Source organism: Hevea brasiliensis, chromosome 13 (genome assembly GCF_030052815.1).
Source record: "Hevea brasiliensis isolate MT/VB/25A 57/8 chromosome 13, ASM3005281v1, whole genome shotgun sequence".
Classification (NCBI taxonomy): domain Eukaryota; kingdom Viridiplantae; phylum Streptophyta; class Magnoliopsida; order Malpighiales; family Euphorbiaceae; genus Hevea; species Hevea brasiliensis.
This window is the reverse complement of record NC_079505.1, coordinates 58,599,398-58,621,427: the sequence shown is the minus strand read 5'-3', so window position 1 is coordinate 58,621,427 and position 22,030 is coordinate 58,599,398.

Genomic DNA, 22,030 nt, shown 5'->3' with positions numbered 1-22,030 from the left:
ATCCATGTTGAAGTCAAGATGTTCCAACTGCTCAATCAGCCGAATCATCTTGTTGACATGATCCCCAACATTCTATCCCTCAGACATCTTCATGTGGAACAGCTGCCTAGATATCTCATACCTAGCATTCCTACTGTGCTCACCATATAACTCTTGTAGGTGAAGGAGGATCTCACTCACACTCTGCATGTTCTCATGCTGCTTCTATAACTCATTACTCATGGAAGCAAGTATGTAACACTTAGCTCTCATATCATGCCCCTTCCACTTGTCCAAAGTTTCATGTTCCTCTTGAGTGGCCTTTAGAGGTAAGGGACCAGGAACATTTGAATCTAGAAGATATCCTATATGTTTAAGGTTCAGGACAAGTTTCAATTTTCTTAGCCAATCAGAAAGATTAGATCCTGTCAACCTATTGCGATCAAGTATGCTTGCAAGGATATTGGATGGTGGTGGTTGTTCTGTGCTCATTATTATCAGAAAATTAATTGAAGAAAATAACCAGATTAATTAGTAAATATATCAAGTAATTAACCAAAATGATTATGGTCTTTTAATCAAATTGGTCCTCCCACTAACTTAGCGTATCCTACATTTCCAAAGTAGAAAACGAAAATCCTAGTTGGATGGATTTATAGTGGGTGATTGAATTCTTATAATTCTATTGATCATCCTCAGGTACATCCGTTATTGGAATTATAATAAACTATAAGTGAGCAACTCCTTGCCCATCACATCTCATGTGAGGTTTAATCCTTTACCTAGCCCCTAATGCTCAAAATCTCAGGTACATCCATTATTGACTTATCTTGCATTAGTTAAGTTGATCCCATTGAGCCAGTAATTATGCAAATAATTTTAATGTCCTCAGGTACATCCAATATTGGCCACCAAACCATTTACATATTTACAATATCTCATGCTTAACAATTATTCTTGAGAAAATCTCTTAAATTAATTGCATCTTATGCAACTATTTAAAATTTCTTAAAATAATTGCCCCAATGGAGGGCCCATGTTATAATTACTTTAATTATAGCATTTCCAACTTAATCATTTGTTTGGAAGATTTTATGGTCATCCTAATTACTATTTAGGCATCACTTTGCACATTATCCATTTAGCATGCATATATCATATAATTGCATACATTCCCATACATCTCATGCATTCATGAATAAGCAGTAAATATGGTATGATCATGGACTTTCTAAGGGATTCAATTCTGAGCCACCAAGAATTGAATCAGGGCATTCCTAGGTGCATTTCTTTCATTCATTTTACAAGAGTTGCTGAAGGAGTGCATAATCAACACTTGATCTTGAATTCCTCCCACTGGTCCCACCAATGCTCTTGACCTCCTTGAACTTCTTGCAATCCAATTGCATAGTAATCCTTGGCATACCAAGGCGAATTTACAAGAACTTAAATAAATGAAATTAAAACCCAAAATTATTACAAACTTAATAATACATGCCTAAAATAAATTAAAATAAATTAATTAATTTACAATCCCTAAGAAACATAAAAGAAATAAATCCAATCACATTGGTCTTTTATAGTCCATGATCATCCATCATGCATATCACTATTTAATAATTAAATAAAACATACATATTTTAATTAAATTGAATATCTCATATTCAACTTAAAAATCCAGATTTGAATATTTTTCAAATAAATTTAAAAATTCAGATTTGAATCACTTTCAAATAATTTTTAAAAAATCAGATTTGAATCACATTCAAACAATTTTTAAAAATTCAGATCTGAATATTATTCAAACAACTTTAAAAAATAAGATTTAAATATGATTCAAATAACTTTAAAAATTCAGATTTGAATCACATTCAAACAACTTTTAAAACTCAGATTTGAATCACATTCAAACAATTTTTTAAAATTATGATTTCAATCAAAACTTAATTGTGTGATTAAAATTCTAATTAAACAATTTAATTAGACATAGGATGAGCTTTTAGATCATACAATAATTGCAAATTAAAAAGCCAAACCTTTGCACCACCCATGAAGCCAAACCATGCGCACCATTAATGGTGTTCTTCAAGCATGCCGCCACATATCCATTGCAACCAGCAATGGATAAATCATCTCATGATCAAACACACAATTAAATCATATAATCAACAATCTAAGTGGCAAATATAGTGGCTCTGATACCAATTGAAGGAACGGAAGCGTGAAAAACACAAGTTTATGACATTGATTTCAAAATTTTCACCTAAGGTCACATACATCATGCAAGATTTATTTTTATCTATTTGATTTCAATGATAAACAACATATTAAAACTCTTTTAATATGCTTTTGGATCTGTATTTGCCATTTAAGATTTTAAAATTAATCAAATTAATTTTAGAACCCTAGATTAAATTAAGAACAAACACACTAACCTCTTGATGCATTGCAGTGTATTTGCGCCTTTGAGATGCATCTTTAGGACAACAGATGTTGTCCCTCTAGCTTGTCCACACCAAGAACACCTATGGCAGCCCTTGAATAGCTTCTAAAGCTTTTTCTATTAATTAGAAATTCAAGTTCTGCCTTTTAAGAGATTAGAGATATAAACAGGACACTAGAAACAATTTCTAGTATTTTTAATTCAAGAGATTGATGGCTAATCTCTTTGAATTGATGAGAGATGAAGAGGAAGAAAGGGAGAGCTTAAAAATGGCATGACAAAGGAGTGTGGCTGCTGGTTGTATTTTATTTTCTCATAAAAACACTTATATAGCTAGGTTAACACATTAAACCCTTGCCACATGTCACCCTTTGATTAGCTCTAGATTTAATTGACCCAGTCACATTGTGCCAAGTGTCAAACCTATATTTAATCTTAATTTTGAACATCTTGCATGATTAAAAGACATTTGGCAAGCTTATGTGTAATACCATCTATCACCATCTCATGGTGCCACATGTAACACTCCAAAATGACCAAAATGCTCCTGTGTCTAAATTTTGAGTTCTTAACCCAAAATAATTATTTCTCTTCTTCTAATCAATTTATATCAAGTATAAATAAATTAATTAATCTCTATTAATTAATTTCTCATTAATTAAATTCATATTTAAACACTTTAAATATAAATTTAACTTATACTATACATTCAATAATCTATATTTGGTTTCAAGTCATGCTAGGGACTTTGCAAGCTAATTGCAAACCAAACCTATTTAATTAATCAATTAAACTCTTTAATTAATTAATTAAATCATATTTAATTAGGTAACTACTTGTGTATGTGTGTGACTTACTAGGCTCATCACTAATTGGCAATGAGACATGATATCAACTTTTAATATCATCAGAACTCTTTCTTACCATAAATGATTTTTCTAAATAATTTTATGCACCTCATAGACCATAGTTAACACCTAGCATAGCAAGCCATGGACACCCAATTAGTAATAAGGTTTACCTTAAATGAACCTATAATCATATGTTACCATGCACTAGAATCTCTCTCTTACAAAATCCCAACTCAAGCTGGATTCATGGTTTATGTCAAACTCCATTTGCTATGAATATTATGTTCTCTTTTAATTCCAGTTCTTGATTAAAAAGATTTTCTCATCAGAAACTCTTTTCTGATTAAATCTATCTGTCCTGGCCAGGAACTTGAAACATCAAGAACAATTAAATAAACCTAGGAATTTTTCCCTATTTACTTAGAGGAACAGATTCCATCTTGATCAACACCTACCTCCATATATAACTAGTAGGAGCCAACACATGCCCATATACCCATACACGGTACAAGTATGAAAGCAGTATCAAACTCAAACTACCTATATACAAGATAACTGTTCTATCTCAAGTCTAAAGATTATATGCACTGATATGATTTATGACAAAACATTGACAAGGGTAAACTCCATGTGCTTGTCATAAGTGTCACTGGTTCGGCCTACTTATCATGTACAAGTGCCTATCATGTTTGTCTTATGGCATGATACTCACCATTCCATCTTATTTATATCTCATATAAATAACTTGGGAACAAACATGAATACAATCGTTCTGGACAAGTCATGTCCTTATTATGAAGTATCATCGATTGTGAACCTATTTATGATACTTTGTACTAGAAATACTGTCACTCATATTCTTAACAACTTAAGAATAGAATTTCTAACAAAATATCAATGGACCTTTTCTATTACACATAAATATCTTATGTAAACAGAAAAGTGGAAATGCCTTTTATTAATAAAACATGTACAAGATACACACTAAACGATATGCTCTAGGGCATACTACTAACAATCTCCCACTAGCACTAGAACCATTCATTACAATATCTTAGACCCATCTTCTCAAGATGTCGGTCTAGCTGAGTCTGTGACATAGGCTTAGTGAATCAGCTAGATTTTCAGCTGATGCTATTTTCTGCATGGCTACATTGCCTCGTCCAACTATTTCTCTGATAATGTGGTAGCGCCTTTCTATGTGTTTGGATTTCTAGTGAGACCTGTGTTCCTTAGCCTGTATGACTGCTCCATTGTTGTCATAGTGTAATGGAACTGCTGACTTAATGGAAGGAACTACTGCAAGTTCTGTCACCAACTTCTTTATCCAAACAGCTTCCTTTGTAGCATCTGATGTAGCAATATACTCAGCCTCTGTAGTGGAATCTGCAATCGTGCTCTGTTTGCAACTCTTTCAACTGACTGCACCTCCATTACAAATGAACATATATCCAGAGGTAGACTTTCTATCTTCGATATCTGATTAGAAATCAGAATCAGTATAATCATCTAATTGCAAGTCTCCACCTCCATAGATCAAGAATAAATCCTTAGTTCTTCTCAAGTACTTAAAGATATTCTTGACAGCTATCCAGTGTTCCAAACCTGGATTGGATTGATACCTACTAGTCAAACTAACAGCATATACAATATTCGGCCTAGTACACAACATTGCATACATTAAACTTCCAATAGCCGAAGCATATGGAATCCTAGCCATTTGATCTCTTTCTTCAGGTGTCTTTGGAGATATCTCTTTAGAAAAATAGATACCATATCTCACTTGTAACAATCCTCTCTTGGAATCAAGTATGTTAAACCTCTTTAACACAATTTCCAAGTATAGACTTTGGGATAAACCAATTATTCTTTTCGTTCTATCTCTATAGATGCGAATCCCAAGAATATAGGTTGCCTCCCCTAAGTCTTTCATGGAGAATGTATTTGACAACCATACCTTTACAGTTGTCAACATACCTGGGTCATTACACATCAACAGTAGGTCATCCACATATAAGACAAGGAAAGTGATAGCACTGTCGCTAACCTTCTTATATACACATGGCTCATCCTCATTTTTTATAAAACCAAAGGATTTAATGGCTTCATCAAAACGGATGTTCCAACTCCTCGAAGCTTGTTTCAACCCATAAATGGATCGCTTTAGCTTGCATACCTTGGAACCATCTTGGCATTCAAAACCCCTAGGTTGTTCCAGGAAAATATTTTCTTCAATGTATCCTTTGAGAAAAGCTGTTTTGACATCCATCTGCCAAATTTCATAATCATAATATGCAGCTATTGCTAATATAATCCTAATTGATTTAAGCATGGCAACAGGCGAGAAAGTCTCCTTATAGTCGATTCCTTGCCTTTGGTGAAACCCTTTCACTACTAGCCTTGCCTTATAGGTTTCTACCTTTCCATCAGAACCAATTTTCTTCTTGAAAACCCATTTGTTCCCTATAGGTACAATACCTTCAAGTGGGTCAATAAGATCCCAAACTTGATTCTTATATATGGAATCAATCTCGGATTTCATAGCATCAATCCATTTTGAAGAGTCTATATCTGATATAGCTTCTTCATAGGTAAGTGGATCATCTTCATGATCTACTTCTTCATGAGTAGACAACTCTTGATTGTCTTCATAAAGGAAACCATATCTCACTGGTGGGTGAGATACCCTAGTTGTTCTACGAGGAACAGCTGTAGATGTTTCATAAATGGCTGTAGGTTGACTAGATGGATCTATATCCATCTGATCTATTGGTTGGTCAGAGTTCTCCAATTCCAACTCTATTTGCCTTCCTTTGCCTCCTTCTTGAATAAACTGTTGTTCAAGAAATATGGCATCTCTACTTATCACAACCTTTTGTGAAGTAGGCAAATAAAATTAATATCCAAAGCTATCTTTTGGATATCCAACAAATCGACCCTTTTCTGATCGGGTCTCTAATTTATCAGTGTTCAGCTTTTTAATATAAGCTGGACAACCCCAAATCTTAACATGCTTAAGACTTGGTTTTCTTCCATGCCATATCTCATAAGGTGTGGAAGAAACTGATTTTGATGGAATCCTATTCAGAATATACAAAGCTGATTCTAATGCAAATCCCCAAAAGGAGATTGGCATATCAGTATAGCTCATCATACTACGTACCATATCCAATAAGGTACGATTTCTCCTTTCAGATACACCATTCAGCTGTGGCGTTCCTGGAGGAGTCAACCGAAAAACAATGTCGTGCTCTCTTAAGTATTCATCAAATTCGGTACTCAAATATTCACGTCCACGATCTGATCGAAGAGCTTTAATACTCTTTCCTGTTTGATTTTCTACTTCAGATTTAAATTCTTTGAACTTTTCAAAGGATTCATGTTTGTATTTCATCAAATACAAATACCCAAACCTTGATTTATAATTAGTAAAGGTAATAAAATAATGAAAGCCCCCTCTAGCCATCACTTTAAATGGACCACATACATCACTATGTATTAGCTCTAAAATATTTTTAGCTCTTAGCCATTGTCCAACAAAAGGTGATCTAGTCATTTTGCCCTGAAGGCAAGATTCATAAGTTGGAGTAGGCTCAGAGCCCAATAAGGATAGAATCCCCATTTTCTCCAATTTTGTAATCCTATCTTTTGCAACATGACATAACCTTAAGTGCCAAATATATTTTGAACTTTAGTTGATTTTTACTATGGCATTGCATTCATTTAGATCACTTGCATTCATTTTGTGTTTGTCATTATTATCCAAATAATAAAGACCATCATTCATATAACCCAAACTAACATATTTATTTCCAAAATAAATATTGCAAACATCATCTGTGAATTGAAATTTATAGCCATTTCTAGTCAAACTAGATATATAAATGATGTTCTTAAAAGCATCAGGTACATATAAAATATTATCCAAACACAAAACATATCCAAACATGTAAAAAGATTTAGATCTTATGACTAAAGCTTCAACAGTTGAACCATTGCCAATCCGGACTCTAACATCTTGAGAACGCAAGCTGCTACTATTTGCTAATTCCTGTATATCATTAGAAATGTGAGAACTGGCACCAGTATCTAAAATCAAAGCTCTAGATGAAGTATGAGTATCATCAGAATCTAAATAACAAGATATGGACATACCTTCTGAAGGTTTATCCTTCTTGTCCTTCACAAAAGCAAGATACTCTGGACAGTTCATTTTCCAGTGCCCATCCTTTTGGCAGTGGAAACACTTTCCTTTCCCTCCATCAGCTTTAGTCTTCTCTTTCTGTTTAGCTATTTTCTTAGAAGGACCAGGAATCTGAGGTTTCTTTCTCTTATTGCCCTTCTTCTTATTGGAATTTCTAGAAAAAGAAGATGGAATCAAAGCTACCTCTTTTCCTTTATTGCCCGGCATATTCTTTTGGGCAACAACCAGCATGTTGAGTAAACCAACCAAGGTGCATTCCCATTTAGTCATATGGAAATTTGTCACAAAATTCCCAAAAGAGTCAGGAAGGGACTGAAGGATCAAATCCGTCTGTAGTTGGAATTCCATGTTGAAGTCAAGATGTTCCAACTGCTCAATTAGCCGAATGATCTTGTGGACATGATCCCCAACATTCTGTCCCTTAGACATCCTCATGCGGAACAGCTGCCTAGATATCTCATACCTAGCATTGCTGCTGTGCTCATCATACAACTCTTGTAGGTGAAGGAGGATCTCACTCGCACTCTGCATGTTCTCATGCTGCTTCTGTAACTCATTGCTCATGGAAGCAAGCATGTAACACTTAACTCTTATATCATGCTCCGTCCACTTGTCCAAAGTTTCATGCTCCTCTTGTGTGGCCTCTGGAGGTAAGGGACCAGGAACATTTGAATCCAGAACATATCCTATATGTTCAAGGTTCAGGACAAGTTTCAAATTTCTTAGCCAATCAGAGAGATTAGGTCCTGTCAACCTATTGCGATCAAGTATGCTTGCAAGGATATTGGATGGTGGTGGTTGTTTTGTGCTCATTATTATCAGAAAATAACCAGATTAATTAGTAAATGTATCAAGTAATTAACCAAAATAATTATGGTCTTTTAATCAAATTAGTCCTCCCACTAACTTAGCGAATCCTACACTTCCAAAGTAGAAAAAGGAAATCCTAGTTGGATGGATTTCTAGTGGGTGATTGAATTCTTATAATTCTATTGATCATCCTCAGGTACATCCGTTATTGGAATTATAATAAACTATAAGTGAGCAACACCTTGCCCATCACATCTCATGTGAGGTTCAATCCTTTACCTAGCCCCTAATGCTCAAAATCTCAGGTACATCCATTATTGACTTATCTTGCATTAGTTAAGTTGATCCCATTGAGTCAGTAATTATGCAAACAATTTGAATGTCCTCAGGTACATCCAATGTTGGGCACCAAACAATTTACATATTTACAACATCTCATACTTAACAATTATTCTTAAGAAAATCTCTTAAATTAATTGTATCTTATGCAACTATTTAAAATTTCTTAAAATAATTGCCCCAATGGAGGGCCTATGTTATAATTACTTTAATTATAGCATTTCCAACTTAATCATTTGTTTGGAAGATTTTATGGTCTCCCTAATTACTATTTAGGTCTCACTTTGCACATTATACATTTAGCATACATATATCATATAATTGCATACATTCCCATACATCTCATGCAATCATGGATAAGCAATAAATATGGTATGATCATGGACTTTCTAAGGGATTCAATTATGAGCCACCAAGAATTGAATCAAGGCATTCCTAGGTGCATTTCATTCATTCATTTTACAAGAGTTGCTGAAGGAGTACATAATCAACACTTGATCTTGAATTCCTCCCACTGGTCCCACCAATGCTCTTGACCCCCTTGAGCTTCTTGCAATCCAATATTACATAGTAATCCTTGGCATACCAAGGCCAATTTACAATAACTTAAATAAACGAAATTACAACCCAAAATTTATTACAAACTTAATAATACATGCCCAAAATAAATTAAAATAAATTAATTAATTTACAATCCCAAAGAAACATAAAAGAAATAAATCTAATCACATTGGTCTTTTATAGTCCATGATCATCCATCATGCATATCACTATTTAATAATTAAATAAAACATACATACTTAAATTAAATTGAATATCTCATATTTAACTTAAAAATCCAGATTTGAATATGATTCAAATAAATTTAAAAATCCAGATTTGAATATGATTCAAATAAATTTAAAAATTCAGATTTGAATCTCATTCAAACAAATTTAAAAATTCATATTTGAATCACATTCAAACAACCTTAAAAATTTATATTTGAATCACATTTTTACATTTCTTAAAAAATCAGATTTGAATCACATTCAAACATTTTTTAAAAAATCAGATCTGAATATTATTCAATCAACTTTAAAAATTCAGATTTGAATATGATTCAAACAACTTTAAAAATTCAAATTTGAATCACATTAAAACATCTTTTAAAATTCAGATTTGAATCACATTCAAACAATTTTTAAAATTCTGATTTGAATCATAATTTAATTGTGTGATCAAAACTACTAATTAAACACTTTAATTAGTCAAAGAATAGGCCTTAGATCATACAACAATTGCAGAATTAAAAGCCAAACCTTGAACCACCCATGGAAGCCAAACCATGCGCACCATTGATGGTGTTTTTCAAGCATGCCGCCACACCTCCATTGTAACTAGTAATTGATAAATCATCTCATGATCAAAACACACAATTAAATCATATAATCAACAATCTAAATGGCAAATATTGTGGTTCTGATAATGAAATACAATAGAGGAAAATGTTAGTAGTATACCCTAGAGTAGTACTACTAACACGTTCTACTGTTTCGGTGACCAGTATCTATTCGGACAGTTAGAATGCCTAGAACTACACTTAAATGTTAGTGAGGAGACATGAAATAATGAAATACAATAGAGGAAAATGTTAGTAGTATACCCTAGAGCATATCATTTAGTATGTATCTTGTACATATTTTTATTAATAAAAGGCATTTCCACTTTTTCATTTACATAATATATTTATGTGTAATAGAAAAGGTCCATTGATATTTTATTAGAAATTATATTCTTAAGTTGTTAAGAATATGAGTGACAGTATTTCTAGTACAAAGTATCATAAATAGGTTCACAATCGAGGATACTTCATAGTAAGGACATGACTTATCCAGAAAGATTGTATTCATGTATGTTTCTAAGTTATTTATATGAGATATAAATAAGATGGAATGGTGAGTCTCATGCTATATAACAAACATGATAGGCACTTATACATGATAAGTAGGTCGAATCAGTGACACTTATGACAAGCACATGGAGTTTACTCTTGTCAATGCATTATCATAAATCATATCAGTGCATATAATTTTTAGACCTGTTTGAGTTTGATATTGTTTTCATACTTCGTACTGTGTATGGGTATATGGGCATGTGCTTGCTCCTACTAGTTTTATATGGAGGTAAGTGTTGATCAAGATGGAATATGTTTAAATAGAGATAAAATCCTATGTTCATTTAATTGTTCTTGTAACACCACTATGTTCGGTAATGCGCTCTACTGTTTCGGTGACTAGTGTTGTCTAGACAGCTAGGATGCCTAGAACTACACTTAGAGATGGGTAAGGAGACATAAAATAATGAAATACAAGAAAAGAAAATACAAGAAAAACAAAGGAAAAATAATAGCAATGAAATGTAACCAAGTTAAACGAGCCGAGAACTATAGCGATGGGTGACTGCAACGGGAAGTTGCAGCGTGGACCGTTGACTAGCCCTGGACCACGGGGAACCCTGGAAAATATTTTTAAGAATTAAATAAATATCTATTGAAATATAAATGTCATTAGAAATATCGAAGAAAAATTAATTAATTAGTACAAAGAAAAACGAGAAATCAAGAAAACGACAAAACTCGGTATTACCAAAAAATCGGGAATACAACTCGAATAGGGGCATTGTGGTCATTTGACATTCTGAGTTGCCTTTTGACCTAAATGTCCATTAAAAATAAATGATATTACACTTTGGAAATATCATGAAAAATTAAAATGGTGGTACATAATCTAAATAGTAAAAGATATGAGAAAAATGTGGGAAATGGGAAACTTTGGATTAAACAAATCATAAACTCACCTTAGTGCTCCACTAACATCACCTAAGTGGCCTTGTAATCAGCCTTTGGATAGAAAATTCTGTCATCTTCAACCTTGGGACATCCAGCAGAAATCAACATTGAAAGAAAACTCCATAGCCGTCCATGGTGAGAGCTACATGCAAGCATGTTCTAGCCACTTTTTCCACAAGGTTCCTTCATTAACTTTGCTCCTCACCTTTGAAGGAAGATTTTGATAGCAATTTTAAGAAGTTTAGTGAGGTTTTGATCAAGCTTCAAATGTGGTAAATGAGTGTTTTCAATTCTTGTTTCATTAAAAGTGTAACCAAGGTTGTGGGTAGTTGATTTATGAAAGAATTTTTGATGTTGAATGGTGATACACCATTTTGGCAGCCATGGAAACTCACTATTTGTAGCTTGTTTTAACTTGTTTATGGTTGTTTATGCTAGTAGTATTTCCTAGAGCATATCATTTAGTATGTATCTTGTACATATTTTTATTAATAAAAGGTTTTTCCACTTTTCCTTTTACATAATATATTTGTGTGTAATAGAAAAGGTCCATTGATATTTTGTTAGAAATATTATTCTTAAGTTGTTAAGAATATGAGTGACATTATTTCTAGCACAAAGTATCATAAATAGGTTCACAATCGAGGATACTTCATAATAAGGACATGACTTATCCAGAAAGATTGTATTCATGTTTGTTCCCAAGTTATTTATATGAGATATGAATAAGATGGAATGGTGAGTCTCATGCCATATGACAAACATGATAGGTATTTATAAATGATAAGTAGGCTGAACCAGTGACACTTATGACAAGCACATGGAGTTTACTCTTGTCAATGCATTATCATAAATCATATCAGTGCATATAATTTTTAGACCTGAGATAGCACAGTTATCTTATATATAGGTAGTTTGAGTTTGATACTGCTTTCATACTTGTACTGTGTATGGGTATATGGGCATGTGTTGGCTCCTACTAGTTATATATGGAGGGTGTTGATCAAGATGGAATATGTTCCTCTAAGTAAATAGAGATAAAATCCTATGTTCATTTAATTGTTCTTGATGTTTCATTTCAAGTTCGGAGACAGATAGATTTAATCAGAAAAGAGTTTCTGATGAGAAAATCTTTTTAATCAAGAACTGGAATTAAAAGATAACATAATATTCATAGCAAATGGAGTTTGACATAAACCATGACTCCAGCTTGAGTGGGGATTTTGTAACAGAGAGATTCTAGTGCATGGTAACATATGATTATAGGTTCATTTAAGGTAAACCTTATTACTAATTGGGTGTCCATGGCATGCTATGCTAGGTGTTAACCATGGTCTATGAGGTGCATAAAATGACTTAGAGAAATCATTTATGGTAAGAAAGAGTTCTGATGATATTAAGAGTTGATATCATGTCTCATTGCCAATTAGTGATGAGCCTAGTAAGTCACACACATACACAAGTAATCACCTAATTAAATATGATTTAATTAATTAATTAATTAAAGAGTTTAATTGATTAATTAAATAGGTTTGATTAGCAATTAGATTGACTTGACTTGAAACTAAATCTAGATTATTGGATGTATAGTATAAGTTAAATTTATATTTAAAGCGTTTAAATATGAATTTAATTAATGAGAAATTAATTAATAGAGATTAATTAATTAATTTATATTTGATATAAATGAATTAGAAGAAGAGAAATAATTATTTTGGGTTAAGAACTCAAAATTAAGACACTAGGGCATTTTGATCATTTCGTAGTGTGACACATGGCACCATGAGATGGTGACATATCGCATTACACATAAGTTTGCCAAATGTCTTTTAATCATGTAATATGATTAAAATTAAGATTAAATATAGGTTTGACACTTGGCACAATGTGATTGGGTCACTTAAACCTAGAGCTAATCAAAGGGTTTAATGCGGCAAGGGTTTAATGCGTCAACCTAGATATATAAGTGTTGTTATGAGAAAATAAAATACAACTAGCAGCCACACTCCTTTGTCACGCCATTTTGAAGCTCTCCCTCTCTTCCTCTTTATCTCTCATCAATCTCTTGAATTAAAAATACTAGAAATTGTTTCTAGTGTTTACATCTCTAATCTCTTAAAATTTCTAATTAATATAAAAAGCTTTAGAAGCTGTTTAGGGGCTGCCATACATGGTGGACAAGCTAGAGGGACAACATTTGGTGTCAGATGAATCTCAACAATATCAAGATTAAAATCATTCTTGATTTAATCTAAATCTAAAATTAATTTAATTAATAAAATCTTAAATGGTAAATACAGATAAAAAAACATAAAGTTTTTAATATGTTTTATCAAATAGTTAAAATAAATCTTGCATGATGCATGTGAGAAAATTTTTATAAACTTGTGTTTTTGTTCAGTTTAAGATGTTGGTATAAGTGTTTATGTGTATAGAAATAATTTGGATAATGTATACTAAGTGTATGTGTGATAATGTTTTTGAAGCTGAAGCTGAGGGGATTTGAGCAAATCGGCAACTTTAAAGTGTAGTTTAAAGTGTAGTTTAAAATTGTTTCATGGTTTGGTTTATTGAATTGTGTTTCTATTGATGGCAGCATGTATGTGTATAATGGTTTGGAAATAAATGGGGTATGTTCATGTGGTTAAATAGTGTAAATGGACTTTGGAAAATTTATGTCTATATTAGAATGATGTCCAAATGACCAAAATGCAAAATTAAAAATGTTAATGGTAAGGTACAAACTAGAATTTGCAGGAAGGAAGTAATTTGGTAAGTGTTGAATATGTAATTGGTGGTAAGTGATGAGAGTGTGTAGTAGTTTAGACTGTGACTCATTGTATTAGACCAATTAAAGGTGAAACTAGCAAAAGTGAAAACTTTCTGAAGGAAGCTTAAGTGACTTGAAAAGTGACTTGAAAGCCTGAAAATTGACCATTTGGGCAGTAGTTAGTGTTTTGGCCATAACTTACTCAAAACATGTCTAATTGACTTGAAATTTTTATTATGAATAGCTTAGATATAGATCTACAATTCTTATGAAGACACCAAAGCCCAAAAATGGCTAGAACCAAGCCAAATAGCTTGCACAAGTTCAGGTACCAAAACTGGCCGAACCAAAAGTGACCTAAAAATGACCAAAGCCTACCATTTTGGTGTATTCCCTGAAATTTTTGACAGACATAGACCTACAAGTTTGTAGTTTGGACCAAAACTCGAAAACCGAGAAAACTAGGTCGTCCGGCTAGGTCAAAATAGTATATCGGAATCTGGTAAATTGCAATAAAATGCAATACACTTGGAAAATGAATTTGGTAACATGTACCAACACTAAAAGGCTATAAAATGTGACATACTAGTAACATTAAACCTAATTCACCTAGTGTGCATCGAGGGTCAACATTTTTGGTTGACTAAGGAAAATAATACAATTCAATAAATTAATTAGTGAATTTCTAAGCTTAATATTAGTTGGGCAGAATTTTCAGTTTTTATGCTTTGTCTTTATTGTTCCATTGGTAAATTTTGCAGTGCGAATTTGGCAAACTGATCAACATGAAAGTTGTTTCTTATTTTGTCTAATTGCATTTCCTTTTTTGAATCACTTCATTTGGAGCTTTGTAGCTCAAGTTATGATCCAAAAACCACAACTGGCCGGATTGAAATTTTGTCCAGAATTTCTGGACTGACCATATCTATAGTGTAATGAATAGTAACTGCAACTCACCTTTTTGAATATGTTCTGGTCATAATTTGGGTTAGGTTTCTGCATGAAAGTTGTTGGTATATATCTTAGCTTCTTACTAGTAAAATTTCAGGTCAATTGGACTTTTCTACACTGATTTATGGCTAAATGACCAAACACTATTCATTTAGTCATTTTGCCCAGGTAGACTGCAGGTCACCCGGATTAGGGCTAGCTTTTGGTCCACTTGGTTTGGTTTTATAGGCATGGTTTCTTCACCAAAGTTGTGCCATTATGTGTCTAGTTTCATTTTCAATTGGTCTTGCACCAATTGAACCTCTACAATTCAAGTTATGATAGCCCAAACCTGCTGGACTCATGTCTAATTCTGTAGGTCACCAAGGGCAGCCACACCAAATCCAAATCCCATCACTCAATACACTTCATTTTTTATTTAAACAGAACTAAATGGTCACTAATTGACCATTAATACCTATTTTCATCATCAAATGGTCAAAGTCCCATTTCTCCACCCCAAACCCTAACTCAACATTTCAAACCATGCATTAAGATTGCATTTCATCAATCCACATAAAAGAGACATATTGTGGGCGGCCATACTGCCCTTTTAACCTCATTAAAATCATCACCAACTTGCCTAACCAAGGCTACCGAAACTTAGGGTTTACATACAAATGGTATTCCATCAATTTTCCTTATCATTTACACTCATTCATAATTATTAAACAGGAATTTAAAGTAAAATTAAAGTTCAAGTCACCAACCTCTATGGAGTGAGATTTTTCCCCCTTGCTAAAGCTCTTGTTTTCCTCTTCTTTTTGCTCCCAAAATACTCACCAAGTTACAAGAATACTTTTTTGTGTTGACAGTTAGGGTTTTTGGTGGAAGAAAGATAGGGAAAATCAAGCTTGAAAAAGCTTATTCATGGTGGCCATGGTGGGAGTGTGACAGCAAGAAGAAAGGAGAAGGAAGAGGTTCTGATTTTTTTTTTCATTTTTAGCTCATTTAGTCTCTTTTATATAAATTTATGCCATGTGTCAAGATTGGATTGGTTGGAAGATTTTTAATGACATCATTATGATGTCATAAGTCCATTTTTCTTTATTTACTCTTCATTTCTTGTCTATTTAATTGCAATTAAATTTTTAACAATATTTATTCATATTTTATGTTATATAAATTATTTATTTAACTGGACAAGTCGGCCAAAAATCATCTCTGAAGACGAAATGACCAAAATGCCCTCCGTTTGGCTTAACGGGCCAAAATTGTCTGTACCGATTGAAAAATATTTTTAAGTATTTTCTTGGCATTCTAATGCCATAAGAACCTCTATGACCCTTCTCTGGAGTCCCAAAAATTATTTTATAATTTTTCCCCAGGGTCTAGGGCTCCTAGTTGCGAGAACCACAACTTCTCACTAGGTTACCCATCGCTAGGACACCGGCTCATTTAACTTGGATGTATTTTATTTCTAAAATTTTTTCTAAATTTTTCTTATTAATATTTGAGTTAATTATGGTTCCTCACTTTAGTTTAAATATTTTTCCTGACATTCTAGCTGTCCAGACCGAATTTGGTCACCGGAATAGTAGACTGTACGGACTAGCTAAAGTGAGGATGTTATAACTCTTCCCCTCTAAGAAAAATTTCATCCTCGAAATTTACCTGATGTAAACAGTTGAGGGAACTGTTGCCTCATTGTCTCTTCACTTTCCCAAGTTGCCTTTTCAGTGTTGTGGTGCTTCCAAAGTACTTTCACCAGTGGAATTTGTTTATTTCTCAATTCCTTCACTTCCCGAGCTAGGATCCGTATAGGTTCTTCTGTATATGTCAAGTCCAGTTGAATTTCAATCTCTTCCATGGAAATGACATGTGAAGGGTCTGAGCGATATCTTCTCAACATAGAAACATGGAAAATATTGTGAATTTTATCCAGTTCTGGTGGTAAAGCTAGCCGATAGGCTACTGGTCCCACACGTTCAATGACTTCATATGGGCCAATGAACCTAGGGCTTAACTTACCCTTTCTCCCAAACCTCAGTACTTTCTTCCACGGTGAGACTTTGAGAAACACTTTATCGCCAACTGCATACTCTATCTCTTTTCTCTTCAAGTCGGCATATGATTTCTGTCTATCTGAGGCAACCTTCAGGTTAGCTTTGATTATCTTCACTTTCTCCTCAGTCTGTTTCACCAGGTCTGGTCCTACCAGCTTATCTTCACCCAATTCAGTCCAACACACTGGGGTTCTACATTTCCTCCCATACAGTGCTTCATACGGGGCCATTTGGATGCTAGCTTGGTAGCTATTGTTATATGCGAATTCTGTCAATGGGAGATATCTATCCCAACTCCCCTCAAACTTAATGACACAACTCCTTAGCATATCCTCCAGGATCTATCACATAATTCACATTGTTACTATCATTTCAATTTATTAATTGCGAAAATTCAATTAGTTCTTAGGTTTACTTGGATTACTCGTTCTGACTGTCCATCCGTCTGTGGATGAAAAGCCGTGCTAAAACAGAGTTGTGTGCCCAAGGCTTCTTGCAACTTTTTCCAGAATCTCGAGGTAAACCTTGGGTCTCGGTCAGATATAATGGAAAGTGGTATTCCATGTAGTCTAACTATCTCACTGATATATAATTCTGCTAGCTTTTCCAGTGAGTAGTCAGTCTTAACTGGCAGAAAATGTGTTGACTTCGTCAATCTATCCACTATCACCCATACTGCATCATGCTTCATTTGGGTGAGAGGTAGACCACTAACAAAATCCATAGTGACCCGGTCCCATTTCCATTCAGGTATGCTTATAGGCTGTAGCAATCCTGATGGAACTTAATGTTCTGCTTTAACTTGCTAACATGTCAAACTCTTAGTCACATAGTCAGCTATATCCCTCTTCATACCAGGCCACCAATAATGAGGCTTCAAATCATTATACATTTTTGTGCTTCCCGGGTGCATAGATTAAACACTAGTGTGTGCTTCCTTCAGAATACTAGTTTTCAGTTCCCCATCATCTGATACACACACTCTTCCTCTTTAGTATAAACATCCATCTGCTTTCACCTCATAATCAGTTTCCTTCCTCTCTGGAATTTTACTCACAATAACCCTTAGTTTTTCATCTGCCCTCTGCCCATCTTGTATCTGCTGTAGCAGGGTTGGCCTCACTTGCAACTCAGCAAAAATAGCTCCATCTTGAGCTAAGGACATATGGGCATTTAGTGATCTTAAAGCTGTGATGGATTTTCTACTCAAAGCATCAGCAACTACATTTGCCTTGCTAGGATGATAATCTATCACACAATCATAGTCCCTCAGGAACTCAATCCATCGCCTCTATCTAAGATTGAGCTCCTTCTGGGTTGGCAAATATTTTATACTCTTGTGGTCTGTATAGATGTAGCATTTTTCACCATATAAATAATGCCTCCATATCTTCAGTGCGAAGATAATTGCTGCTAACTCCAGGTCATGAGTAGGGTAGTTCTGTTCATGTGGCCTTAACTGCCTGGAAGCATAGGCGACCACTTTCCCCTCTTGCATCAATACACACCCTAGCCCATTATGTGAGGCATCACTGTAGACCACAAAGTCTTTTCCCAACACTGGCTGTGTTAACACTGGTGCTTCTGTCAACATAGCCTTCAGCCTCTCAAAACTGGCTTGGCACTTGTCGTTCCAGCCAAATTTCACATTCTTGTGCAACAACTTGGTCATTGGAGCAGCTATAAGAGAGAACCCCTTCACAAATCTTCTGTAATACCCAGCTAACCCCAAGAAACTTTTGACCTCAGTTGTATTTCTGGGAGGCTTCCATTCCGTCACTGCTTCTATCTTTTTGCGATCCACTCTAATCCCCTCAGCTGATACTATGTGTCAAAGAAAGGAGATTTCACTCATCCAGAAGTCACACTTGGACAGCTTAGCATACAGCTTCTTTTCTCGCAGGGTTTGCAGAACAATCCTCAAATGTTCCTCATGTTCTTCCCTGGTCTTGGAATACACTAGAATATCATCAATAAAGACCACTACAAACTGATCTAGATATGGATGGAAGATACGGTTCATAAGGTCCATAAATGCTGCTGGTGTATTTGTTAACCCACACGGCATCACTAGAAATTCATAGTGCCCATACTGGGTTCTGAATGCAGTTTTTGACACATCTGCATCCTTTACTCTCAACTGATGATACCCTGATCTGATATCAATTTTTGAAAATACACCGGCTCCCTTCAACTGATCAAACAGATCATCAATTCGGGGTAATGGATATTTATTCTTCACAGTTACTTTGTTCAACTGTTGGTAATCAATACACAATCTCAAGGTTCCATCCTTCTTCTTCGCAAATAGCACCGGAGCTCCCCATGGTGACACATTAGGGCGTATAAACCCCTTATCAAGCAACTCTTGCGACTGAGTTTTCAACTCCCTCAATTCAGTGGGTGCCATCCTATAAGGAGTAATTGAAATGGGCGCTGTAACTGGCATTACCTCAATAGCAAACTCGACTTCTCTTTTTGGTGGTAAACTAGGCAACTCTTCAGGAAATACATCTGGGAAGTCTCTTACTGTGGGTATATCACACAGGTTTGGCTTAGCCTGCCTAATATCAACCAAATGTGCTAGGTAAGCATCATAGCCTTTTCTCATCAATCTTCTTACAATTGTAGCTGAGATAACATTGGACAGGAAATCTGTCCTTTCACCCACAACAGTAATCTCATTACCCTCAGAAGTTTTCAGAGAAATCCTCTTCAATTTGCAATCAACTATTGCCTGATGACGTGACTGTTAGCAGTATGCCCTAGAGCATATCATTTAGTATGTATCTTGTACATATTTTTATTAATAAAAGGCATTTCCACTTTTTCGTTTACATAATATATTTATGTGTAATAGAAAAAGTCCATTGATATTTTGTTAGAAATATTATTCTTAAGTTGTTAAGAATATGAGTAACAATATTTCTAGCACAAAGTATCATAAATAGGTTCGCAATCGAGGATACTTCATAATAAGGACATGACTTATCCAAAAAGATTGCATTCATGTTTGTTCCCAAGTTATTTATATGAGATACAAATAAGATGGAATGATGAGTCTCATGACATATAAGAAACATGATAGGCACTTATAAATGATAAGTAGGCCGAACCAGTGACACTTATGAGAAGCACATGGAGTTTACTCTTGTCAATGTTTTGTCATAAATCATATCAGTGCATATAATCTTTAGACCTGAGATAGCACAGTTATCTTGTATATAGGTAGTTTGAGTTTGATACTGCTTTCATACTTGTACTATGTATGGGTATATGGGCATGTGTTGGCTCCTACTAGTTGTGACACCCCATACCCGTGTACAGTATACCTGAGTAAGCAATGTCACACGGTGTATCGGCACACTCTAATATACCTCAAATAATTTATAATTTCGATCAATGGCTGAAATATAATAGTTGTAACACCCTCCCGGTAGCAACTCCGTACATTCAACCGTTCCGGTGATCGGTGTCGGTCCGGACAGCTAGAACGTTCGGAAAAATATTTAAACTAAAGTGAGGAACCATAATTAACTCAAATATTAAATAGAAAAATTTAGTAAAAATTTTAGAAATAAAATACAACCAAGTTAAATGAGCCGATGCCCAAGCGATGGGTAACCCAGAGGGAAGTTGCGGTTCTCGCAACTAGGAGCCCTGGACCCAGGGGAAAATTCATAAAATAATTTTTGAGACTCCAGAGAAGGGTTATTGAGGTTCCCATGGCATTAGAATGCCAAGAAAATACCTAGAAAAATTTTTCAATCGGTACAGACAATTTTGACCCGTTATGCCAAACGGAGGGCATTTTGGTCATTTTGCCTTCAGAGGTGATTTTTGGCCGACTTGTCCAGTTGAGTAAATAATTAATATGACATAAAATATGAATAAACATTACTATAAATTAAATTGAAAATGAGTAGTGAAGAAAAGAAAAGAAAAATGAAATAAAAAGCAAATTATGACATAATGTGATGTCATTAAAAGCTACAACCAATTGCATTCAAACAACCAATTAACTAACTAATAAAAAGAGATAAATATGACAAAAGAAATAAAAAAAAAATATAGTAGTCATCCTCTTCCCTCTTACCAGCCGAAACCTCTCCCTCATCTCCCTCCATTGATGTTCAACCAAAAAGCTTCATTTCTCCCTTTGTTACACCACTAAACCCTAAACCCCTTTCTTTAAAACTTGACCACATCTCTTGGGGAAGTGTTTGGCAGCCTAGAAAAGTAAGGAAAGTGAAGTTAAGCTCGGGGAAAATTCTGCCACTTAAGGTTAGTGCACCTATCTACTTAAAACTCTTATTTTCTATGTTAGGGACTTGAAATCAACATGAACTTGTGACTTAAATGAACAAAATTTAATTGTATGTAGCCCATGGATTTCGGCTGCCCCTAAGTAAGGAACAAGATTGAGTGTTTTGATGGACTTGGAGTGCACTAGATATTATGTTTAAAGTATGTAAATATAAGTATAATGGATTAGTTAGTTAATTAAAGCATGTTGTGAAAACTCATATGGGAATTAGGGTTTTGAGAAGTGAAAATTTCTCTTGGCTTAGGAAATTGTTAGAGAACATTTTAATGGTCAATTAGTGACCATTTTAGATAAGTTGACCATAATTTGGACTGAAATATAGCATGGCAAAGTGAATGAGTATGCAGCCTAGGGACAACAGCAATGGTGGCTGTGATTCAAGCCCACTTAGACAGCCATAACTTTGGTTGTGTAGGTCCAATTGGTGTTTGGATAATTGGACATGAAACTAGGCTTATAATGGCTCATTTTTGATGAAGAA